Genomic DNA, 24721 nt, shown 5'->3' with positions numbered 1-24721 from the left:
ATCCCTGACTAGCAAGACCAGTGGCAAGGGATGATGGGAATTGTAGGCCAAAAACAGCTGGAGGCACAAGGTTGGGAAACACTGCTATATGCCGTTGTCAGAAAATGGTCATCCATCATGGATGTCAAAACCTGATCAGTTGAGTACTTCAGCACATAGCAAGGACCTTGTTTGGTCAAAATCATCTTAGGTATATTCCACTACAGAATTTGTGACCATCAGGACCCTGTCGCTATGAACACTTTCAAAAAACCGTGTAACTGTAATAACCCGAAAGATTGCAGATGATATTTAATAGAACATAAAATGGCTGCTGTGATTTACTTTCAAGGAAACTAATTATTTAAAGGATTTCTACCTCAACAACAATTTCACATCTCACCCAGTCCAAAAGCTCAATTCTAAGCCTTTCAAGGTGGTATTGACAGATATGAAGCATTTATATAGCACTGAGCACTCAAATCACCACACATACATTATCTCAGGAACCTCAAGGGTAATAGATGGAAATATAGATGGAAAGCCAAGGTTCAGAGAACAGTAGTTTGCCCAAGGAGGGGTGGGAAATGCATGGCCCTACAAATGTTGGTGTCACAACTCCATCAGCCCAGTCAGCGTAATCAAAGGCCCAGATGGGACTTGTAGCCCAGCAACATCTATCTGGAGGGCCTCAGGTAAAGGACCAAGAGTGTGTTCTCCATAAGGAAGGGGGAGGCAAATTAATTTGTTCCAGCTCCGGAAGAAGTTTCCAATTACCTAGAGGGGTGGGTGTCAAGTTTTTAGTGGGTTTATTGGGTGGGGTGAAACTAATGAGTCCCATCAATGGAAGCCCTATGCAAGGACTTTCACTTGCTTCCCCAAAAAGGATTGGCTGGATGGGCGGGGAATGGGAGAAACCCCAGGACAGCATGCAAGGGAATTGTGCCATCCAGCAAGTCAAAATGCCTGCCCTGGTGGAACAATTACCTTATCACAACGCTGAATTTCTCCCAGTTTTTATTCTCTTGCTATCTGTGTGGCACCAAGAGAATTTGCTTGTATACTAAATAAATAAAACCTAATGGATTTCTAATGGGACTATGCCAGAATAAAAGTTAAAATTGTCTTCACACTCCAACTTCTGTATGTTAACTGGCCTACTTAAGATTCAGCTTCTTACTCTTGGAACCTAAACCTGGTAATTAAGTTAGCTGGACACGGTACCTGCAAGTTATTTAGCACTCTGGAACTGTTCATCTACCAATAATCATTAAGCGCTTTAATGAGATCCACAGTCAACTGCAGTATTGACAGTGACCATTTAGGGACACAGGTGGCGCTGTGGGTTAAAGCCTCAGCGCCTAGGACTTGCCGATCGAAAGGTCGGCGGTTCGAATCCCTGCGGCGGGGTGCGCTCCCACTGCTCGGTCCCAGCGCCTGCCAACCTAGCAGTTCGAAAGCACCTCCGGGTTCAAGTAGATAAATAGGGACCGCTTACCAGCGGGAAGGTAAACGGCGTTTCCGTGTGCAGCTCTGGCTCGCCAGATGCAGCTTTGTCACGCTGGCCACGTGACCCGGAAGTGTCTCAGGACAGCGCTGGCCCCTGGCCTCTTAAGTGAGATGGGCGCACAACCCCAGAGTCTGTCAAGACTGGCCCGTACGGGCAGGGGTACCTTTACCTTTACCTTTACCTTATTTAGCTGCTCATTCTCTGCCACACCTCAGTTCCCCCAAGGCACACCTGGGCCTGCTTCACAGCAGCATGGACAATACTCAGAACTGAACCTGTGCAGAAGATGCTTCGCTTAAGGAGTTGTGTGCCTGCACCCAAAGTCCTGTGTCATGCTGTGTTTTTCCCTTCTACAAATGACAAATGACAAAATGTCATTGGCATTTTGCAGGCCCAGCTAATCAAAACAAAGGGAGAGAAATGACTATGACAACCAGGAACACACCAGATTCTTCTGCTACATGGCCCACGGGTGCCATAATGACCTTGGTGTTTCTTAATGGGCCCCACAGAGGTCCTGAGTACTCCCTTCCCCCTTGGACAAGAGGTGGTGAGAAGGGTCACCTTGAAAAGTACATAGAGCTGAAAAATGAAATCAGAAGAGTGACTCTCTTTCCCACTTCCTCTTTCATCTCTATGTGTTTTTCAAGGTTCTGATTTATTCTACTGAATCTGCCTTCTAACGAGATTCCTTAGTAAAACAAAGTGAATGTGCACACACTGTCTGTCTGTCTGGGGTGCTGATCCAGGGGATGGCAGGTGGGGGGAGATAAGTGACCAGAGGGGATTATGCTTATGGCAGTCAACCAAAAATCCAAATGTGCCCATGGGCTTAAAAAGGGTTGACAACCGCTGTTCTACAGGAAGAAGAAAGGTGTGCAGTGCAGCATTGTTTAGCTTAGCTGATATAAGATGCAGCAAAATTTGCTCTCCCATTGCTGTGTTCAAGCAGAATGCATGACTGTGGCTCAGGAACATTCGAAGCAAACCACTTGTGTTATAAAAATAAATATGTTATTTAAAAATCAACATTTTATTGTTGCACAAGTTGCTGGGACAAAGTGTTAATTGTCATCTCAGAATACTCAGTCACTTGAACAAGTCTCCGTGGTAATTTGGCAGCTTCTGGGGGGTTAAGAAAGTGGACATGTTTATAGCACTTGCAGCATCACTTGTCATTTTGAGAGTACCTTGAAACTGGAGTCCAGCTCACCCTAAATAATTCTTCACTGTTTAATTAGCTTTTACTTAAAGACTTCAATTTATGGCAAGAAAAAATCCTCAGCTCCATGTTGATCATCATTGGATCAAACAGCACAAACTTTTACACAGTTTTGAACTGGCAAGACTGTTAGTAGATCCCATAATGTGGCCTTTTGGTATCACCTTCCCTAACTGCAAGAGTTCATGTTCCAGAGCAATTTCAGGCTTCTAGTCCCAAGGGGTTGTCCAGATGTTGTTGGACCCCAACTCCCATCAACCCCAGCCAGCATGGTGAATAGTCAAGGATCATGGGAATTGTAGTCAAGCAACACCTGGAGAACCACCGGTTCCTACCCTACCCTGTTGTAGACACTTGCATTTGTGAGAAGTATGCAAGAGTCTCTCTGCAGGAATTTCCTAATGCATGGAAAGGAATTTTGAGTTCATTCCAACCACAACCTCATTTTGAGCCAGAACTACAGCCACTCCTTTTGACTCCTCTTAGATTCCATCTTGCCCTGTGTGTGCTACACAATCTCATGGTCTATTATCACTCTTTTCCAGTCTCTGTCTGCATGCAGAATGTCCCAGATTCAATCCCTGGAATTCCAGGCAGACCTGGGAAGAGACCACCATCCCACCCTGAGACCCTGGAAAGCTACTGCCAGTCAAAGAAGACACTACTGAGATAAAGGGACCAAGGGTTTGACTGGGTATACAGTAGCTTCTTATGTACCTGTTCTATTAGATTGCCAGTGTGGTATAGTGGTTAGTATGTCAAGACCAGGACCTGATAGACCAGGGTTCTAATCCTCACTCAGCCATGAAGCTCATTGGGTGACCTCGGGACAGTCGCCATCTAACCTACCCTACTTGACAGGGTTGTTGTCAGGATAAAAATTGGGTGTATGGGTGTGTCCCCTATGTCACTACCTTGAGCTACTTGGAGCAAAGGTGGACTCAAAGTGCAAGAATAACACATATCAAAACAGATCAACCTTCTTTTATTAAAATCCATTTATTAGATAGATGATAGATAGATAGATAGATAGATAGATAGATAGATAGATAGATAGATAGACAGACAGATGTTTAACTGCTTTAGTCACCTTTCCTGCTTTTCTGGCTTCCCCTCTTAACTACTGTACACGCTTTCAGCAAGGACATTGCCATTTCCATGCCAAACAAGGATTCAGCACGATGCTAAAACAGGACAAGAAGGTGGGATCATCCATGGAGATGATGGAACACAGAGGCACTAGATAGGGGCAAGATTACAGAAAATGTGCTGAGCATAGAAATAACAGGGAGGAGTCGTACGCGAGATATTTGCTGAAGTTGTAAAATGTAAGCCCCTCAGACCGCAAACCCTTTAATGCTGTTTGATTTAGGGAAGGGGTGGGCAGAGATTTTGGCAGCAGGGCTCACTTCAAATTGCCAAGACTTGGTCCTGGGTTAAGTAAGTGCGTATAAACTGATGCTATGAGAAAAGCAGGCTAAGTAAAGTATTCTTTCTAAGAGAGCTACGTAACTTTTAATAGCAGCTTTGAATTTAAATCAGAAAAGAAAAACACATTTCTCTCTCTACCTGAAAGCCCACTTCGGGAAAAGATTTATGCAACACCGCATAAAAATGTTCGCAGCAGAGGCGATGGGCTTTTCTGCCTTCTACTTTGCCACCGCCGCCAAGTCAATTCTCTAGAGGCCTTCAAGAAAGGCGACACCACAAGTTGTTTTAGGGAGAGCTAGAAACTGCAGTTTCGAGAATGGTTTAGTGGCCACCAAAGGGGTTATGTGCTTTTCAGGTTATCTGCTCACCAAGACGGATTCTGAGATTTTCCTAAACCAAGGCACATTCCCAAATATGAGAGAAACGTAATATTTTGTACCAGATGAAACTAGCCTGTTTGCCGCAGAGCAATATGACAAAGCCCTTTGCTGGGTTCCTATTTTACTGGTGGAGGGTGGGGAGGTTGAGAGGCCAAGTTCACAGGTCTGCTCTTGAATACATTCAGTACTAAATTGCTAAGTGTACTTGAAAGGCATTGTCACCTTTCAATATATCGCAAATACGTAGAGATTTGTGTTCCCAGGAAAATATATGGGATATATGAAGCTGTCAGTTCATCGGCCCTTTTCAGTCGTGCCTACACTGACTGGAAGCAGCAATCCGGGACTTCAGAAACGGATGTCTCCTAGCACTATTCTGAAGATGCTGAGGACTGAACCTGGGTGCTGCTGAATGCAAAGAAGATGCTCTACCACTGAACGAAGGCCCTTCACCAAAGGAAGGGTATCAATGCCCCTTGCCCTCCTCCTCACGACCACCACCTAAAGAGAGAAATCTCCAATTAGCCATATTTCCTATTATTTTTAAAATTGGGAATCTATGGTTACCAATCTGAGAGCAAACCAAGATGTTAAAAGAACTTTATGCTATGGTTTAAGATACTGGCTTGTTCCAAGCCTAATAGCAGTACTTTCCCAATTCAAGCGCAAGAAGAAATTATGGTTAACTTGAGACTTCTGGGGACAACTAGAGTTTGCCAAGAGGAGGCACAAAGCTCAATCATATTTCTGCTTATTAAGCCATTAGTAGTAGTACTACTACTACAGGAACGCGGGTGGCGCTGTGGGTAAAACCTTAGTGCCTAGGACTTGCCAATCATATGGTCGGCGGTTCGAATCCCCGCGGCGGCGGGGTGAGCTCTCGTCTTTTGGTCCCAGTTCCTGCCCACCTAGCAGTTCGAAAGCACCCCTAAGTGCAAGTAGATAAATAGGTACCGCTTTATAGCAGGAAGGTAAACAGCGTTTCCGTGTGCTGTGCTGGTGCTGGCTCGCCAGAGCAGCTTCCTCACACTGGCCACGTGACCCGGAAGTGTCTTCGGACAGTGCTGGCTCCCGGCCTCTTAAGTGAGATGAGCGCACAACCCTAGAGTCGGGACACGACTGGCCTTTTAGTACCTTTTAGTAGTAATACTAGAAGGGATGCGGGTGGCACTGTGGGTTAAACCACGGAGCCTAGGACTTGCTGATCAGAAGGTCGGCGGTTCGAATCCCCATGACGGGGTGAGCTCCCGTTGCTCGGTCCCTGCTCCTGCCAACCTAGCAGTTCAAAAGCACGTCAAAGTGCTAGTAGATAAATAGGTACTGCTCTGGTGGGAAGGTAAACGGCATTTCTGTGCGCTGCTCTGGTTCGCCAAAAGCAGCTTAGTCATGCTGGCCACATGACCCGGAAGCTGTACGCCGGCTCCCTCGGCCAATAAAGCGAGATGAGCGCCGCAACCCCAGAGTCGGCCATGACTGGACCTAATGGTCAGGGGTCCCTTTACCTTTACCGTTACCTTTAGTAGTAGTAGTAGTAGTATACCACCCTTCATCTGCCGATCTCAAGGCGGGTCACAACATATACCAGGGTGACTGATTCCTAGCACAGCTAACGTGTGTTCTGCGATCCCAGCCCGATCCTGCGTTTCCTCTGAAACAAATCCCCTTCAGTTCAGTGCTGCTTACTCCCAAGTAATATAATATATTGAATAGTGGATCCCCTGAATGATATTTCCATACACACCTCTCAAGTTTTGAGCTACACCCTGAAGATATGAGATGCCTCTTCACTAGTGTAAAAAAGAAAAAATAACACAAAAAATATTAAATGTAAACCCTAGTCAAGGCAGGCAAGAGGCTTTTAAAAAGCAGTAACTCATTTCATTCTGTGCAAAAAGCTCGGAAGCTCGTAAAACTGTGGTAGTAAACTTTAAAAGATGTACTGTTTTCACGGGGTTGCTGCTGGTGCATTTCCATTATCAGATGCGAGTAATGGAACTTTTACAGTTCACTAACACACTTGTACTTACAGACATCTTGTTCATGAGCAAAGAAACGTGTAACAAAAAGGAAAAATCCACATCCATCATAAATTTTATATGCACTTTTCAGTTCAGAAGGACAGCCAGAAGTGGCCCCAAATAAAGGCTGTTTGTTATTCTGAAGGAGTCAGGTACATGTCAATTTTAACCTTCGAACACAGTCTTCCTAAATCAATTGGAAATTCCCTCTTAGTCACCAGAACTAAAACACTCTCAAATATTTATGTAGCTTATCGTTATCGTTAACAGCAAAGAGCAGAATTAAAATTGTCGGTACGGGGCACACTAATGGCCCAGTTATTATCACAAACTGATGGGATGGCAACATGGGAACCCAATGTCCTCCCATGAAAACCAGTTTGGGCACATCTTAACAATCCTGATAAGAGCTTGCTCCCCTGATCCTCATCCATGTGCCAAAGTTGTTAGACCACCATTATCCCCATCAGAGATCAATTCCCAGAGTTCCCCAAGAAGATGGATTGTTAAGCTACTCTGGGAATTGTAGGAACTGGGGTTTCCTATCTCAGCACCCATTAACAAACCATAGCTCCCAGAATTCTTTGGGAGAAGCCATCGGATCATAGTGCTTTAAATGTATGGTGTGAATGTGGCGTCAGATTATTCATCGACATCATGTGGTAGGAATCAAACGGAATTAAGTTTTGTTCTAAATGTCCTGGGCCTCCAAGTCAGCTTCATGGCATTCTGGAAGAGCTGGTGTAGCAGAAAGAGCAAGTCTGGTAAGACTCATGTACCTGTTCCCGTAACCTCCCATTCAGCCATGAAGCTCAATGGTAGACCTTGAACCAGGCACCATCTCTCACCCAAATGTGCGTCATTCCATATCAAATGATCCAATTTTTTACCTCATGTCAGCCAATTTTCTTATAGTTTGTATACTTGCTGAATGATAAAAACTAAGTGTGTGTGTGTGTGTGTGTGTGTATATATATATCCCATTTTTTAGTTATGAGGGTTTGAAATTAAAAAAGAAGACAATTTTGGCTTTGCCAGACTTCACAAAAACCTTAAAAGCTCAGCCCAGAATTGAGGTATTCCAAAACTAAAAACACCGATCTCTCCAGAACATCATGGGCTTGAATATGATGCGTCACATGATAGACTTACTTTAAATTTTAAAGGTAAGTTACAAAATTAAAAATTTAGAAATAAAAAAGTGATTTTAAAAAATCAACATGATTCAAAATTCCAAAAAAAATGTATTATTTAATATTTCTAAGTACTACCTGCAAAATTTCATCTTGGGATCTCAACAGGATCACACACACACAACACACACACACACACGCATATATATGTATATAGTACATACATGTCTGCCTTATTGGGTTCTATTTAGGATAAATGGGTCTTCTTGGAGTAAAATATAACAGAAGAAACAAGACTTCAAACTAAAATATCAGTTACTTCAGGCATTTCTTTAGAAAGTTATTCAATTAAAAGGTATCAGAAAAGCTAGTCAGGGTTTTCTTTTAAAAATGTGTTCCAATGCAAAGTGATAGCTTGCTGTTGCATGATAGCCTCGAACTCAGTAAGCGGCTACAGCAAGTCCCTTTTCTCTCTGAATCAGTCCCACCCACTCACACCCTCTTTTTGCAATATGGAGCCAGCATGGTGCAGTGGCTAGAGAGCTAGACTAAGACCTGGGAGACCAAGGTTCAAGTCCCCACTCAGTCATGATGCTCAACCAGCATTGTTGTGAGGATAAAATGCAGAGGTACCTATGTTATGTACGCTATTGCTTTCAGGAAAGGAGGTATATAAATGGGTAAACATATTGTTAAAAGGACTGGGCTGTTTGTAGGTATTACTGCGGGCAAAACCACCTTTCCAAATGTCCAAACCCTCCAGAAAAAGTCCAAATATTATAACAGAAAATCAATTCATTCTCTGAAATGAATGATGGGATCTGCAGTCCAACAACATCTGGGGGAAGAACCATGGCTCAGTTGCAGAGCATCTACCTTGCATGTCATTGGTCTCAGGTTGGGGACCATGGCATCTCCAGGTGTGGCTGGAAGACACCCTACCTGAAATCCAGAGAGCTGCTACCAGTCAGTGTAGTCAATATGGAGCTAGATGGACTAATGGTCTGACTCACCATAAGGCAGCTTCCAATCTGGAGGGCTGCAGGGTCCCCCATACCTGCACTGGCTTTGGTATTGAATACAGCTTGCTGCCATCAAAATCCCTATTTGCACAATTCAGTGCCTTCAGCCGAGTGAAGGAAAAATTCAAACCATATGCATAGCACTGTGCACCTTCAGAATCAGAGCAAAAGCAATTTTATTAGTTTTCTTTTTCTTTTCTTTTTAAAGCAAGCATTAATGACATTTCCCCTCAGGAACAGAGCATAATAGTTATTTGGCCTGGGAATGTGATTACTGTAAAACGTTATAAAAAGAAGTAGAAAAGGAAAGGAAAGAAAACACTACTATAAAAACACACGCATCTCCAAATCTGTCTGTCCTACGACGAAGAATAAAGATCAGCTTAGGTCATACATTACGGAGAATTAAGAGCCAGAAAAGAGAGTGACACAGAAATATTGGAGGAGAAGAAAGCAATTTGCAAGCTGTTACGTAAAGAGGAAAGAGGTTTCATAATTGCCGGCTTCGGAGTATTCAATTTTAATAGCCAGAGATAAACAACCAGCCCAAAGACGAGGCTTTATATTCATTAAATAAATAAATATTATATACAACGTCCAATTCTACTTGGCTTAAGAGAATTTGCGAAAGGATTAGACAGACTGATAGACAAAGAGGCATTCTGCATTATGTACAAGAATACATTGCAGACCGGGGGGCGGGCAGGAACCAGGCACTTCTTGAGGAAAGAATAATGTTCTTAACATTTGAGGCAGTAATGAAATATTTACCCCAAGGCCTCGCAACTCCTAGCAGTCTCACGCGCTGGGAGGACCATGATGACTTAACTTGGCCACTACCATTTTGCATCAACCGCTTTAGGAAAAAGCCATTGAGGCCGAGTCAACTTTGAGCAGAGGTGTTGTACTTATTCTGTTGGCAGACAAGCTGATTTGTGCATGTGGATGAATTGCATGGTGCAGAGCTATAAGGAGTGTAACCCCCTTTGGCAGCCATGTTTGGATGTCGCCCCATAAATCTACAGCAGGTGTGCAGACACTTTTTTTTGGTTTGAAGGCCTCATTGCCTCAGGGGACATGTGCTAGTGGAGCGCAGGATGAGGAGCAAAAGGAGCTGAGCAAAAGGAGGCCACATCCAAGTCACACAGAAGTCAGTGGTTCCTACACACCTCACCCAGGGGAGCACAAAGCATGATCACATCACACGCACATGAGAAAGGCATGGAGCAGTCTGGCTGTTTCCTGGGGAGAGTCCTGAGGACCGTATCAAGAGGGCTGGAGAGTCACAACTGGGGTCTCAGGCCTGAGGCTCCCCACCGCAACTTCGAGCACATTAGGGAGCAATGTAGGCGAGTTCCTTCTCTCTGTGAAGAAGAACTGGGAAATGTGGGCATTAGGGAGGAATTCAAGCACCCAATAGTATAAGAAGCGCCCTACCAGAGCTGGCCAAAGGCCCATGCAGGCCATCGTCACAGCGGCTAACCAGATACCTATGGAAACACCACAAGGGGGACCTGAGAGCATCAGCAAGTCTCCCGAAGAGAGTTATTATTACACGGAAGAGCAACACGTCTGGTGCATTCTGGAGGTAAAAGACAGTTCAAAACCACACACTAAAAGCACACGTATGTTGACTGCCTGCATAAATGCAAGCAAAGCCTACATACCGTCTGCCCACGGAGAAACGAAGCTGACAAGAAAGTGGGTGGTGGAGGGAAAAGAGAAATGGGTAAAAATAGACATGCCAAGCTACAACATGCCTCCAAGTTATAGCAAAGGCATCTGGAATGTCCTCAGATCCCCTTGGCTTTGCCTACCACCGTGTGCCTGTTTATGCGGAGACATTTCCTCAAGCGGAGCAACAGGGCAAGACTCAGTTCTTGCCAGCTTAGGCCACGTGGGGCACTGAGCCTCACGGGCTTGTCTACTGCCTGAGTAGTAGGGATTTTTTGTTTTTTAAAAGTTTATTATTGCGAAAACACTGTTTTCCGCTGGCATTCAGCAGAGCGAACTCCCAAGTATGACCCCACAATAATAATTTTTTTTAAAAGGTCAGTGTTCAGAACACCAACCCCAAATCCTCCAGCACAATGGGTCTGATCCAGACTTAGCTGTGCTAAGAGAAGACCTGCAAAAATCCATGAGGCTTAACTGCGAATCTTCCCCCTTCCTCCACAGGCCTAGTACATATGCTCAGGGGCAAGTGTCTCTGCAACTCACTGTTTGAAGTAATTCCTGTACTACAAAAAGGAAAAAAAGGTCAAAAGCTGGTGTTATAGCACTTACTACAGTGGTACCTTGGGTTACAGACACTTCAGGTTACAGACTCCACTAACCCAGAAATAGCACCTCGGGTTAAGCACTTTACCTCAGGATGAGAACAGAAATCGTGTGGTGGCACAGCAGCAGCAGCAGCAAGAGGCCCCATTAGCTAAAGTGGTACCTCAGGTTAAGAACAGTTTCGGGTTAAGAACGGACCTCCAGAACGAATTAAGTTCTTAACCAGAGGTACCACTGTATTATGAAGCAAACACTGGGGTTCAGACTGACTCCAGCCACCCTTTTAAAACACCATTTTTGGGGAACTGGTCCTGTATATATAGAGGGCCAGGGCCAGGTGGCAACAACTACTGCCCCCCAGCTTTTTCTTTAGTTTGATTGATTGATTGCATTTCTGTCCCAGCTTTTTCTCTGAGGAGCTCAAAATGACAGCATACATGGTTCTCCCTGCTCTTCATTTAAACCCTGCAACTGCCATGTGAGGTAAGTTAGCCTGAGAGACAGTGACTAGGCCCAAGGTCGCCCAGAGAGCTTCATGGCTTTGCAGGGATTTGAACCATGGTCACCCCCACATCATAGCTCAGTGGAAAAGCACCTGCTTTGTATGCAGAAAGTCCCTGGTTTGATCAACCGTGTCTCCAGGTAGGGCTGGGAAAGCCGCAAGCGAGTGACGTGGTTGGGCAACCACTATAAACCCAATGGAAGACATTTGCGGCCGTCTGATATGCAAAGCACACCTTTATTCCTTCAGCTTTTTTCCTCAAGCAGGTTTGCCTCACTGCTTTCAGTGGGAAGACAATGAATCCTTAAAGACACCATTGCTTCCTCTATTAACGGGCAAAGTGTACGACAGTTTTGGCCAACCTGATGTTTTGGACCATGATTGCCATCAGTCCCAGGCAGCCATACTGCAGCCGCAGACCAAAACATCTGGCGGGCACCAGGTTGGCAAAGGCTGCTGAACAATACAGTGGTACCTCGGGTTAAGAACTTAATTTGTTCTGGAGGTCCGTTCTCAACCTGAAACTGTTCTCAACCTGAAGCACCACTTTAGCTAATGGGGCCTCCCGCTGCCGCCACTGTTCGCATCCTGAAGCAAAGTTCTTAACCAGAGGTACTATTTCTGGGTTAGTGGAGTCTGTAACCTGAAGCGTCTGTAACCTGAGGTACCACTGTATATCCACTGGACTGCTCTCTTCCCCACCACCTCCTTTTTAAAAGCATTTAAAAAGCTTTCGTGCTGCATTTTTAAAAAATGAACCTGTAAAACCCTGAATCCCTGCAACGCGAGCTGCACTCAACCAAAAGAGAAAAGGAGTTGGCTTCTCTCGCACTGGCCCAGCGGAACATTAATTGAAACGAACATGAACAGCTATGTGTGAATGTTCGACACAGTCATGTAGAAACCACAAACCTTAGGCCTGAGCCATGGTAAGTCAAGTGCACAAATGCCTTCCACATGCCCCCAAAGGGGTGGGGGGTGGGCATAGAAAGAGGAGCTAAGCTTTAAAAGGAAAAAAAAACCCAACATGGAAACCGCTCTAAGCAATTTGTCATTTTAGAATGAAACGGCGAGGCAAAGGAGAGAGACTTTAAGCAAGTTCAGCAGCTCAAATTGCGGCTACCTATCAGGTTTGTTTATAGTTCTCAACTACAAGGCTTTCACATGTTGTTTAAAGTTTAATATAGGCAATTTGGAGGAAGCGGAATGCAGGAAGAGAAAGGAAGAGGCCCCCCAAAAAATCCATCTTAAAAGCTGCATTCCAAGACTAGAGAGTCAAGGAATTGGCAGCAGTATAAAAGCAATTGTGGGGGAGAGGGACAGAATAGCCCAGAGAACCAGCTTACGCACAAGGAGGCAAACTACTGCTTAAAAAGCCAACAACTTCTTGGGGAAGCAAGAGGAGGCCATGGGAAACACAACTGTCACACAGATTGTCAACGCAGGTTCACCTGTTCATGCGTAAGTGCTCTGTACAAATGTCCATACATCCAGCGGCAGGGCCACTGATTTATCTCCAGCCCCTTCGTGCAGTTTTTTATTTTAACCTTCTTTTCAGATTGTCCATTCCATACTTCTGTTTCTGTAATGTGTTTTCCTTTTACTTCATTGTGGTTGTTTGGGTTCTAATCAGAATTTTGTACACCGCCTTGATACTTTTTTTTATCTTTCTGACAGTAAGAGCTGTTCGACAGTGGGACACTCTGGGTGTTGTGGTCTCTCCTTCCTTGGAGGTTTTTAAGCAAAAGTTGGATGGCCATCTGTCATGGAAGTTTTAGTTGAGATTCCAGCATTGAAGGGGGTTGGACTAGATGACCCTTGGGGGCCCTTCCAATTCTATTATTCTATGAAACTAGAAATAAATGAAAAATCTGTTCGGCAGAGCTGCTGCTGCACTCAGGCCCTTCTTATGGGTTTTACATAGGTATCTGAACAATTGTATTTATTCAAGTATATAAACAGCAGCAACATCAATATGAGATGGGGAACACTGAATTTATCCACCAAGCCCACCTTCTTCCAAGGTCTGTGTATTTTGGACTTATTCAAGGATGAACTCTGTGAGGTAGGGCCCACTGCATAGTCCAAGAAGATGCAATAAGCTGAGAGTGTTGCAATATAAATACTCCGGCATGCGGTGGCAGGGAGTTTGGGCACGTTGCAAGGACTTCATCCCTCCAGAGGCAGAAGCGACTTTGCACTCTGACTAGCAAGTGGCTTCAGAAATTTGGCTTCTCCACAGCCACAGTCAACAGCAGGTGCAAGCAATAGCCCAGCTGCTAGGATGGCTTACAAACCTCCCAGCAGTGATTTCAGCCAGGAATAGATGAGCTCACCCAATAACAATGTCAACCAATAGGTATTAAAGCACATTTCTGGTTCAAGCATTGAAACACAGCAATAACTCAACTCTTACAGATGCCTGGTTTTATAGACTTGGTTCCAATTAGATCTAACAGCAGCAAATTATCTCATCAATCTTCATTCGAGAAGAGAAAAGAATGCTTCTTTATCTTAATCTGCTTTCCTGACCAGAGCTACATCTCTATGTTCCCAAATGAGACCTATGCTCAGGATGAACCAGCCTGGCTCTTCTTACTTGTTGAGGGTGGCTGCAAAAGAGGCACAAGGGCCACTAGCACCATTTGCCGGTTAACATACCACAAGAGCTGCAATTAAGCATAAACTGCAGCTCTGCCCAATATGCAAGTCATGCTCCTTCAAAGTGATGCATCTTGTGATGTTTTATATACCATGAGAATGCACACACATCCAGCCTCCACCATTAGGCAGCTTTGGTTTTGCTCTACTACAGCTTTGTACTGTTTGTGACGAATCATTTAGTGTCATGATTTGCATTCATTATCTCCTCCATAAGAAGATCCCTGCAGGATCAGATCAAAGCTCCATCTAGTCCAGCAGCTGGTTCTTACGGTAGCCACCCATGGGAAGCCCACGATCAGGACATTAGCACAAGAGCACTCTCTCCCCACGTATGCCCCCAAGCAACCAGGGTTCAGATGCAACACATCTCTGACCCCGAATGCAACATATAGCCATAATGACTAGTAGCCACCAATGGCTTTATCCACCATGAGCTATCCAATCCGAGGATCCCCAGTTAGATAGCACTCTACATGTTCCTGGGAGAAAAGATGGCATTTGCACAAGTTCTCTCTGCCCTGATTTGTAAGAAACGTCATCCAACTTTAATAATTGAAAATAAATGGGTTTTGATTAAAAAAACAAAACACTATGCTAAACTCTTTTGTAAGAACGTGTCCAGCACAAAGAACTGAATGAAGCAAGCACACAATTTGTTTTTTTCATTTTAACAGCCAGTTGTGCAGGATGCAGTTAATATTAACTTTTGTGAACTTGAAAGTTCAGGGTCTTATTGAACATTGTGCGCTCAGATACACAGAAGTCTTGTGCTTGCTGTAGAACGGCTTGCTTGCCTTTCTAGACAGAAAGTTGATTGCCAGCTTTCTATTCCATTCTCAGAAGGATGTTTGAAAAGTGGAGATAATCATCTGGAAACACAACCAAATATGGTGGGGAGTGAGGATTAACACCACGCAAATACCAAACAGTATCACTGCAGCATAATGCTGTTTTAGAAGTGAAAAAAAAATGACCTGTCTATATTATCCCTAAGAACAGCTAAATTATATACCAGATTATCTCAGAAGAATTTGCACATAACAAACAGCAAGCCGTGCTTCTGCTGGTATCATAGAAAAAGCAACTTGTTGATCTCACTACCAAGACAGCTCAGGATTGTATCCAGCATTAGCCCTATGCAGAGTAGGCCCATTGAAAATAACGCACATGACTAACTTGGTTCCGTTCATAGCAGTGGTGCTACTCCAGGTATAACTTGGTTGGATACAACCCTCAGTCCTTTGCACATAACACAGAGATGGAAGGGATGGGTATGAAGGCAAGTCAGAAATGTACATGACTTGTAGAATTCCCATTTCTGACACAGACTTTCACATTGAGCGCAAAACTACACGTTTGCAAGGCCTTCCCGCAGGCATACATCTGTCGTTCCTCCCTGCACTTCAAGGTGACATCCACAAGAAGCAGGGCTTTCTTGGTAGTGGCATCTTGCTCGCTAGAATCTTGACGGTCTCTCAATCTGCCTTTGGAAGACAGTTTGGTCCAGTAGCCCTTCACGGAGCAGTGCTAAAACTAGCTCACTTTTCTCCCTGCCTCTGTTTCAATGACTAGATTGTTATTTATTATACAACATTGTTGGGTTTTTAATTTGCATTGCATTAAAGCCTGCAATTTCAATGTAAGCCACCTTGAGGGCCTCTTTGTGGGTGGAAAGGTGTGGTAAAAAGTGATTAAGAACAAATACAGATAACAATTTGATTGTGGAGAGCTTCTTTAGTTATGCAATTTTTTAATTAAAAAAAAACCCTCTTTGAAGGATTATCATGGTTTTTTTACCCCACCTTGTTATGAGAAAAGTGGTTCGTTTAAAATACTGGCCACAAGAATAAAAACGACAAGGCCATCTTTAAAATGACAATTAGTAGAGCAATAAGCAGCAGGTTAAAAAGAAAAACACAGAGATAAGAGAGCAGAATGAAAATTGTGTTGGAACAGTATCTGGGTTCTTTCTAAAAGAGAGACGGGGTGCAGAAACAGATTTCATTATTGAGTGTATCGATTAGTGCACCAATGACCCAAAACAGATGTTTGTGCTACCTGGGCATTGCAAGCAGAATATGCATCAGGGCAGAGGGACAGAACAGGTTTGCCAAATCCCCTTTGCTGAAAATAAGCATTAAGTTTGCCTCCCATTTCGAAAGGTCGGCGGTTCGAATCCCTGCGGCGGGGTGCGCTCCCGCTGCTCGGTCCCAGCGCCTGCCAACCTAGCAGTTCGAAAGCACCTCCGGGTGCAAGTAGATAAATAGGGACCGCTTACCAGCGGGAAGGTAAACGGCGTTTCCGTGTGTGGCTCTGGCTCACCAGAGCAGCGATGTCACGCTGGCCACGTGACCCGGAAGTGTCTCCGGACAGCGCTGGCCCCTGGCCTCTTAAGTGAGATGGGCGCACAACCCCAGAGTCTGTCAAGACTGGCCCGTACGGACAGGGGTACCTTTACCTTTTACCTTTGCCTCCCATTACCGGTACGCAAAGCTCAGCGGCACAGCAAAATTTTTGCTGCTTATGCTTTTGTCTCTAGCACTCGCTCAGAGCATGTCCCCCAGCTTCTTATACAGAGCAGCAAACATTTCAGGAATGACAGTTGTTCAGAACTGCTAAATATTTGTGAGCTCTAAAAATTCCTCAACTTAAACCTCCAGCCTCTCTCCCGCCCAGCCTCCCAAGGTCTCATATACCACAGTATTTGCCTGGATATCAGCTCGCAAAACCCAGGCTGAGACTAGCTGAACCACCTTCCATTTATACTTTTGTCATTGCTCCGGCCAATCACAAAGCTTTTATTCTGTAACTGAAAAGGGATCAATGTGCCTTTCGGAGCTATGAAACAGGAAGAAGTTCCAAGAGTTTGGGTTACACCACCCCCCCAAAAAATTGCTTCACAACTGTTGAATCGATATCTTTTTCCACCACTCTCCATTCCTTCCTGAAGGCAACCCTCTCAAAATCCAATTGCGGACCAGGGATGTATAGCAAAGATTAGTGTTATCTATTTGTTTGCACCCACAGGTTGCATTAAAGGTTGGATTGCTTGACTTGGACCAGAGAGACCCGGGTTCCGATGCCTTAAAGCTTGGAATCCAAGCTGCGAAGTTCGAACGGATCCATAGTGGTGGATACATTGCTCCCAAACTCTCTGGAAGAAGAGCAAGTTCTGAAGCAACGCAGAAAACTAAACAATACTGTGCAGGAGAGAAAGCAAGCAACACCTTAAGTGACCTTAGCTGGAATCCCACTTAAATTGACAATAATGCATTTATTATAATGTACAAGCAATGGTTGAGAAATAAGTTGTTGGAATAGAGTTTCCATCATCCACTGCCACTGGCCCCACTGGCTAGAGCTGATAGGGGTTGGAGTCCAACAACATATGCTAGGTCACAGGTCTGAGATCCCCAGAGATAAACCATAGGCTTGCTGGTCAGCTTTAAGGAAAACACTGGATCTCAGATTCAGCTTCTTATGTAAGAAGATAGAGTGCCTAGGATTTATTGGAGCTATTATTAGGATCAGCGCAATTAGCAGTGCCGAGCATTTGTGAAAGTGCCTCATACTGTATACAAACATGGATTAGAAACTGCTCCCAAGCATCCGGTGCAAAAAAAAAAAAAAGGTGGCAGCCTTCCATCTTTAACTGCAGGCAGAACAGGATGGTTGAAGTGTGCTGGGGCAATGGTCAATTTGCATTAACTGGTCTAGAGCACACGCAAGAAAAAGAGAAAGAAAGCCAGCGACGAAGATGGTACAAGCCATATTCCAACTTGCTTTCTAGGGAGGGGAAAGGAAGCTGGGCTTATAAATGCAGCAGAGCTGTATGGTGCAGCATCAGTGTTAGAACGTGAGATATGAAAGCTAGGAGCTAAATAGCAACTTAAAGCTAGGTTATAGGCGCAACAACAGAATGTCTAGGCGTGCTTTTTTATAACAAGAACACAAAGCTGAAAATGAATGAACTGCTGCCAAACTATTATGTTCATTTTTCACATGCTCTAGTCCTTCCCCTGCCCGCCCGCCCCAATATTTCTTAAGAGGGTCTCTTCTCCAGTCTTCAGAGAGTGGGTGGAAGCGGGGAGGCAGAAAAAGGTCCTCCTTTCCTTCTACTGTGCAGTTTTATTATGAAATCTTAGGCACAGTACTGCACCCAGAGCTCAGAAACTGCTCAAGCTAATGAAATCCCCTGTTGCAAAACGCACCTAGAACACTGGGAGTTTCAAACACTGGACTGTATTATTGCAGGTGAGAAAGTACCATTTCTTCAGGTTTCATGGAAGAAGAAGAAGAAGAAGAAGAAGAAGAAGAAGAAGAAGAAGAAGAAGAAGAAGAAGAAGAAGAAGAAGAAGAAGAAGAAGAAGAGTAGTAGTAGTAGTAGTAGTATGGATTTGATATCCTGATTCATCACTACTCTAAGGAGTCTCAAAGCGGCTAACAATCTCCTTTTCCCTTCCTCCCCCACAACAAACACTCTGTGAAGTGAGTGAGGATGAGAGACTTCAGAGAAGTGTGACTAGCCCAAGGTCACCCAGCAGCTGCATGTGGAGGAACAGGGAAGCGAACCCGGTTCACCAGATTACGAGTCCACAGCTCTTTACTACACCGCAATGGAATCATGGAATTGTAGAGTTAGAAGGGGCCACAAAGGTCATGTAATCCAACCCCCTACAATGCAGGAATATTTTGCCCAACGTGAGGCTCGAACCCAAGACCACCATGTTTTTTAAGCTAGTCCCTGCAGGCAGAAACCTAGCATAGCAAGGGAAAACATATTTTCAAACTGCCTTCCTAAACTGCTAGTTCCACTGTCAACCCCTAACATACAAGAGAACTCAGAAATTGTATTCCCCCCCACACACTTTTATTCATGCCTCAACCTCTACATTCAGTTACCTGTGCAAATCCAGCTTGCAATATGCAATATCTTAGCATCTGGTAAGCAGGAAGGGAGGAAAACCTAACTATACAACATAAAGTGTTTGCGTCCTAGTAAGTAGCACATAACTCCAGTGCTGGCAGCATTTGAGACATATTTGCTAAACCAGCCAAGTATGTTAGGAGCGATCAGCCTCCTTTCCCAAAGTAAAAATAGCAAAACAACAGCGTTTGGTAGCCTTTGTTCTGCCATCTCTTTAGAATTAGTCTTGCAGACAACCAAATGTTATTCTGCCCAGCTGCGGAGCCACCAGTTCAAATTATGAGGGCGTTCTATGCATCTTTCCAGGGTTCAAGGAAGCTGCGGTGAGGTTGAGCAGACCCCCAAACGCCAAACACAATTTACCCTCACGCTTGCAAAGAAGCCAGGCGTCCGTCTTTTCATTAGAGAAAGGGTGGGGAACTTGGCGCCCTCCAGATGTTGCTGGGATCCAACTCCATCAAAACCCAGCCAGCGGTTAGGAATGATGGGCCCAGCAGTGCTAGCAGGTCACCACTTCCTCACCTCTGCACTGAAACTGCCAAAAAAAAACCCCCAAAAAACCTGGCCAGTGTCACAGGGACAGGAAATGACCTGAGCCAACCCTTGAAGGCTTTTCCACCCGCTTCCATCTGGCCACTGTGTGAACAGCTTGGTTCCAGACTACTTGCCTTGATGCTGTCTCCAAGCTCCAATTGCTGGTGAAACTGCACCAGGCTGCAGCATCTGAGCCAAGCAAGGGGATTGGAGAAAGACACAGCAGAGCAACTGAGAGCAAGGGGCTTGCTCACCTGGCAAAGCGGAACAGGGAACTACACGGCCGTCTCGATGTGGAAAGCCATTATTAATGATCCAGCGTTCGCTGCGAATCATTGCATGACAAACGCAACATTAACGGCTTCCTCTCGCACGCCTCTCATTTTATACTGCCCTCTCACCAACTCAAGGGTGACGTACGCGATACCCACTACCATCGCTTGATCTTCGCAACCAGCCTACGGGGTAGGTCACTAAATGGCTGAGCAGGGGTTTTAGCCACTGTAACACAATGGCTAATCTGGAGGAACGCCTAGCAATCTGCAAATAGTGTTTTGGTGGTTGGAATTGTATTGCTCTAAGTTCAGGTTCTTTTCCAAGTGCAGTACAGTCATACCTCGGGATAAATGTGCTTCAAGTTAAGTATTTTCGGGTTGTGCTCCACGGCGACCCAGATGTAACGGAGTGCGTTACTTTCAGGTTTCGGCATGCGCGCATGCGCAAATGGTCATAATGATGTCAGGCGCATGTGCGGAAGCGGCAAAATGCGACCCGCGCACGTGCAGACGTGGGGTGCGTTCGCTTCAGGATGCAACCGGGGCTCTGGAACGGATTCCATTCGCATCCCGAGGTACCACTGTAGAGGATTTGTGAAGCTTCAAGGATTTGCAAACACTAAAATGCCAGTCAGCTCAGTTGGTCAGAGCATGGTGCTAATAACGCCAAGGTTGCTGGTTCAATCCCCATATGGTTCCACCTGCCTATTCCTGCCTGAGCACTTATTCTGACATGCTTCCCCTGAGGGTGTCTGGGAGGGATGTGATGTCTTCAATACAGTAGTCTGAATTTCTCCTCTTGTGTCCCTCCAACGACTCTGACTCTGTGATTATTCAGTCTCCAAGCTGAATAGATACAATCTAGAAATAACCCTGGGGCAGGAGCACTTTTCAAGTTACTGAAGCACTGCTCACTGCCCCTTTATTGCTAGTAACCCCTGCTGCCCACCATGTTGCATTCCCAAGAAACGTAGATCTGCAATCATACTGAATCACAGAATCATAGAATTGGAGAGATGGAAGGGACGCTGAGGGTCATCTAGTCCAACCCGCTGCAATGCAAGAATCTCAACTAAAGCATCCATGGCAAGTGGCCATTCCAACTTTTGCTTAAAAACATCCAAGGAAGGAGAATCCACCACCTCCCAAGAGAGACGGTTCCAATGTCGAACAGCTCTCACTGTCAGAGCAGCAATACTTAACATTTCTATAATGCTTTCAAGCTGCCTCTATTACTTTGGTGCAATCCTTATAATGAGGCTGTAATGCTAATTTTATTATCCCCATATTGCAGATTGGTGCGTGTGCGCGAGGAAAAGTGATTTGCCTGAGGCCACCTTGTAAGTTCCATGGCACAGGTGAGATTCGAACAAAGTACTTCCTGATTAGTAGCACAACCTCTCTCTCTGCCACTATGCTACTCCAGCTCTTTGCCGGAATGATTATACACAAGTAAACACTGAGTTAGAATTCACATAGTTTTCTACCTGCAGGATCCAGCCTTCCTTGACATACATGCGCAATTCACTTGCACCTAAAAATGAAATCTCTCTCTCTCTCTCCCTCATTCCCCGCACTTAACATACCCAACCATCATCGACTACCTGAATTCTACCAAACAAGAATTGCCGCCACAAGAGACCGTCCTCTGTCTCAGCACAAACTTCACAGAGAGCTCTATCCCCAGATCAAAGCGCCACAGTTCTCTTTTTATGCGCCGCCACAAGCTTATGCAGCAAAGATAACAAGCGTACGCACCATTCCCCATTTCACGGGCAGCTCGGCTATTGCAAAGTCATCCGTTTCAATTAAATTAAGCTCACCCTGCTCTGAAATGTCTTCTGCTTAGAAGCTGGGTGCCAAGCACAGCCGCCTTGTAAAGTCCGGCAAGCGTCTTCGCTCACAAAGTTGAGAGCAAGGAGAGGAGACACTTCCCTTCAAGAGCAATCACTTGCTTTGCCACAGTCTTAAATGTTTGGCAGCCAGGAGGCTTGTATCTATTTGGCTTAGCGCTTCTAAGAAGCCAGCTCCTTCAGCCATGGAGACTGCTAATCTAGGCAGGCCTTTCTTGAGAGTAAACCCTATGGAGCACAGCTGGAGTTACTTCCCCGCTCACAATTGTACTGCAGTAATCTAATCCAATGGGACGCAGGCGGCGCTGTGGTCCAAACCCCTGAGCCTCTTGGGCTTGCCGATCAGAAGGTCAGCAGTTCGAATCCCCGCGATGGGAATGAGCTCCCGTTGCTCTGTCCCAGCTCCTGCTCCTCCAAAAGCACGCCCAAAAGTGCAAGTAGATAAACAGGTATCGCTCCGGAGGGAAGGTAAACAGTGTTTCATTGCGCTGTTCTGGTTTCAGTGTTGCGTTGCGCCAGAAGCGCCTCAGTAATGCTGGCCACATGACGCAGAAAAACTGTCTGCAGACAAACGCTGGCTCCCTCGGCTTGTAAAGCGAGATGAGCACCGCAACCCCAGAGACGTCTGCGACTGGACTTAACTGTCAGGGGTCCTTCACCTTTCCTTTAAAAAACAACAACAACTAATCCAGAACATTGTTTGTGTGTGAGAGAGCCAGGGCAGCCCAAGACATTTTGGCACCTGAGGAGAACCACAAAATGGCACTCCCTCCTCACCAGGGAAGAGGGGATGAGTGAAGATCTACATCAGGAGCAAGGGGGGCAGGAACTAATATCTACATTGGGATCTGCTACCTGAGGTGGTCGCCTAATAGGTGGGCCGGCTCATGCACTCAAGGCTGCAATACTAAGCACATCTGCTTGGAACCAAGGCAACATTCAATACATACACTTAAAGTGCTACGACACCACTTTAAACAGTCACAGCTTCCCCCAAAGAATTCTGGGAGCTGTAGTTTGTTAAAAGTGCTGAGAGTTGTCTCTATTCTCCTCACAAAGAGGAACTGATTGTTAAACCACTCTGGGAAGGGGAGATAGAGGTGTCCTAATAATTCTCAGCACAAACTACAGTTCCCAATATTCTTTGGGTGAAGCCATGACTGTTTAAAGTGGTATAACTTTAAATGTATGGTTTCCCAAGTCCCACTGAACAAAAAGAGACTTATCTCCAAGCAAACATGCTTAAGGATAAGGAAGCAAATGTCACAATTTTAAAGTGTATTTACCCCCATGTACCTCAGTTTGGATCCCAAGAGCTGGATAGGAAAAAAATAGGCAGAATCCAAGGCAAGGGAAGCTGGAATTGCCCATGCTCTCCGAGAGCAACTGCCCACATGCATCCCAGCGGGTACATTACACACTGCGCAAAATGAGGCCCATGCAGTTCTTGGCTTCAAAATCGAGTGCGGCCTATTTAGTATATCCATAGCTGTCAACCTTACATTTTTTGCGGGAAATTCCCTTATTCCAGCGCCATTTCCCGCTGCTTCCCGCTACTATCCCAGATTGTTAGATATCCCGTAGACTGTCTCTGGGAAAGCTGAGGCTGCTGATCCCTTATTTTCAAATCTGAAAGGTAACAGCTATGGTATATCTATGTCCCAAAGTTGCTTAGAACTTGGACAAATTGCAATGAACGAATTAAAGACCCTCACACTTGAAGAAAACTGGCCTAGCTGGAGCAGAAGCCTAGCCTTTGCCTGCCTCTCTCCCCTTCATGGTATTGTTCCTGGTGGTAGATGAGGTTTCTACACACTTTTTCCTGCCCTTGCCCAAAGACCTTAAGGTCTCGCCCCATGAGGTAGGTCAGGCTAAGAGAAAGTGTTTGGGTCCAGGGTCCCACATGCCCAGTTTTCACAGTTAAACAACGGTTTAGCTTTATGAGGCTGAACTGCAGTAACCTTCTCCCCTCTCCCTCTCTGGCCACGAGGCAGAGATCAGAAGTTTCTGTTCGGATATCTATCGATCTTGCCTTATCGATAGAGCCGCAACGTCAGACAGCTTTACGATCCGCATCAATCACCTACAGCGGTCTATAACGGGTCCGGCAGGCTTCCTCTCAAGCTGCGCAATAACTCCTGCTGTCTCTCCTTTCAGTCACGGCTTTTTAGCAGAGTTGAACAGCGTGTAAAGCAGTCTTGCTTCTTGTAAGCACACATAGACAGGTTCGTCTATTTACAGCTCTTTATTAAAACATTACAGCAAACAAAGTCCAGGGCTTCTTTCAGCCATGTCTCCCTCACAGATACACAGAGGGAAGTGAAAGTACAGGGAAAAACTCCTCCTTCTTAGCTTCTAAAAGCTTCTGTCTCCGCCCAGCTGTGAGCTGACGTCAGCAGGTGACACACACCAGGGGAATTTAACCAGATAAATTCTGAACCATAACACCCCCCCTTGTGTCCCTGCGTGATACCTGTGCAACATCTTCAGTAACACCTTGTGAGATCGATCTCTTCCCCAATGCCTTGTGCCCTCTCTTGGCAAATCTGTTTGGCATTTGTGGAACCACCTCACAACTCTCAGAATCGCACTGTGCGAAACTTACCCACGCACCTGTGGCCTGATACCTCTCTGGTGGGATACCTTTCGTTGTGCGACTGGACCTCCTAGGCACAAACTCAGGTGTTCCCCCTGACTCACTTTGATCAGCAGGTTTATCCTCTGCATCAAGGAACTCACCCTCTGACTTAAAGCGTCTTCGAATCCTCTCCATTACACTCACAGGAGAACTAGGTTAACTTTTGGGCAGTCTCATAACAGCTTGTGGAGATGCCACATCCTGCTCTTGACCCTGGTCAGTGACCTGGTCGTCATCAGCAGCCTCAGCCCCTTCTTCCTCTGCCTCATCAGAACTGTCTTCTGGGTCAGAGAGACAATCTGAGAGAACATCACGCCTGACAGGAGTCTTTGACTTTACACCCTCCTCTAAGA

At 45.3% G+C, this 24721-nt stretch overlaps 1 protein-coding gene and 1 long non-coding RNA gene across 14 annotated transcripts in view; one reads left to right on the top strand and one right to left on the bottom strand.

Annotated features, from left to right (window-relative positions):
• MAGI1 (membrane associated guanylate kinase, WW and PDZ domain containing 1) overlaps positions 1-24721 on the bottom strand; it is a 479839-nt gene that overhangs the window by 437401 nt on the left and 17717 nt on the right. The window lies entirely within an intron of this gene.
• Positions 9613-16172, top strand: LOC309365409. Its single transcript, XR_014166116.1, has 3 exons — positions 9613-10283; positions 11379-11617; positions 12538-16172. It is a non-coding gene; the product is annotated as an uncharacterized lncRNA (long non-coding RNA).

The sequence above is a fragment of the Podarcis melisellensis genome (assembly GCF_964234715.1).
Source record: "Podarcis melisellensis genome assembly, chromosome: 2".
Classification (NCBI taxonomy): Eukaryota; Metazoa; Chordata; class Lepidosauria; order Squamata; family Lacertidae; genus Podarcis; species Podarcis melisellensis.
Note: the sequence above shows the minus strand (reverse complement) of the source record. Positions and strands in the feature narration are given on the sequence as shown.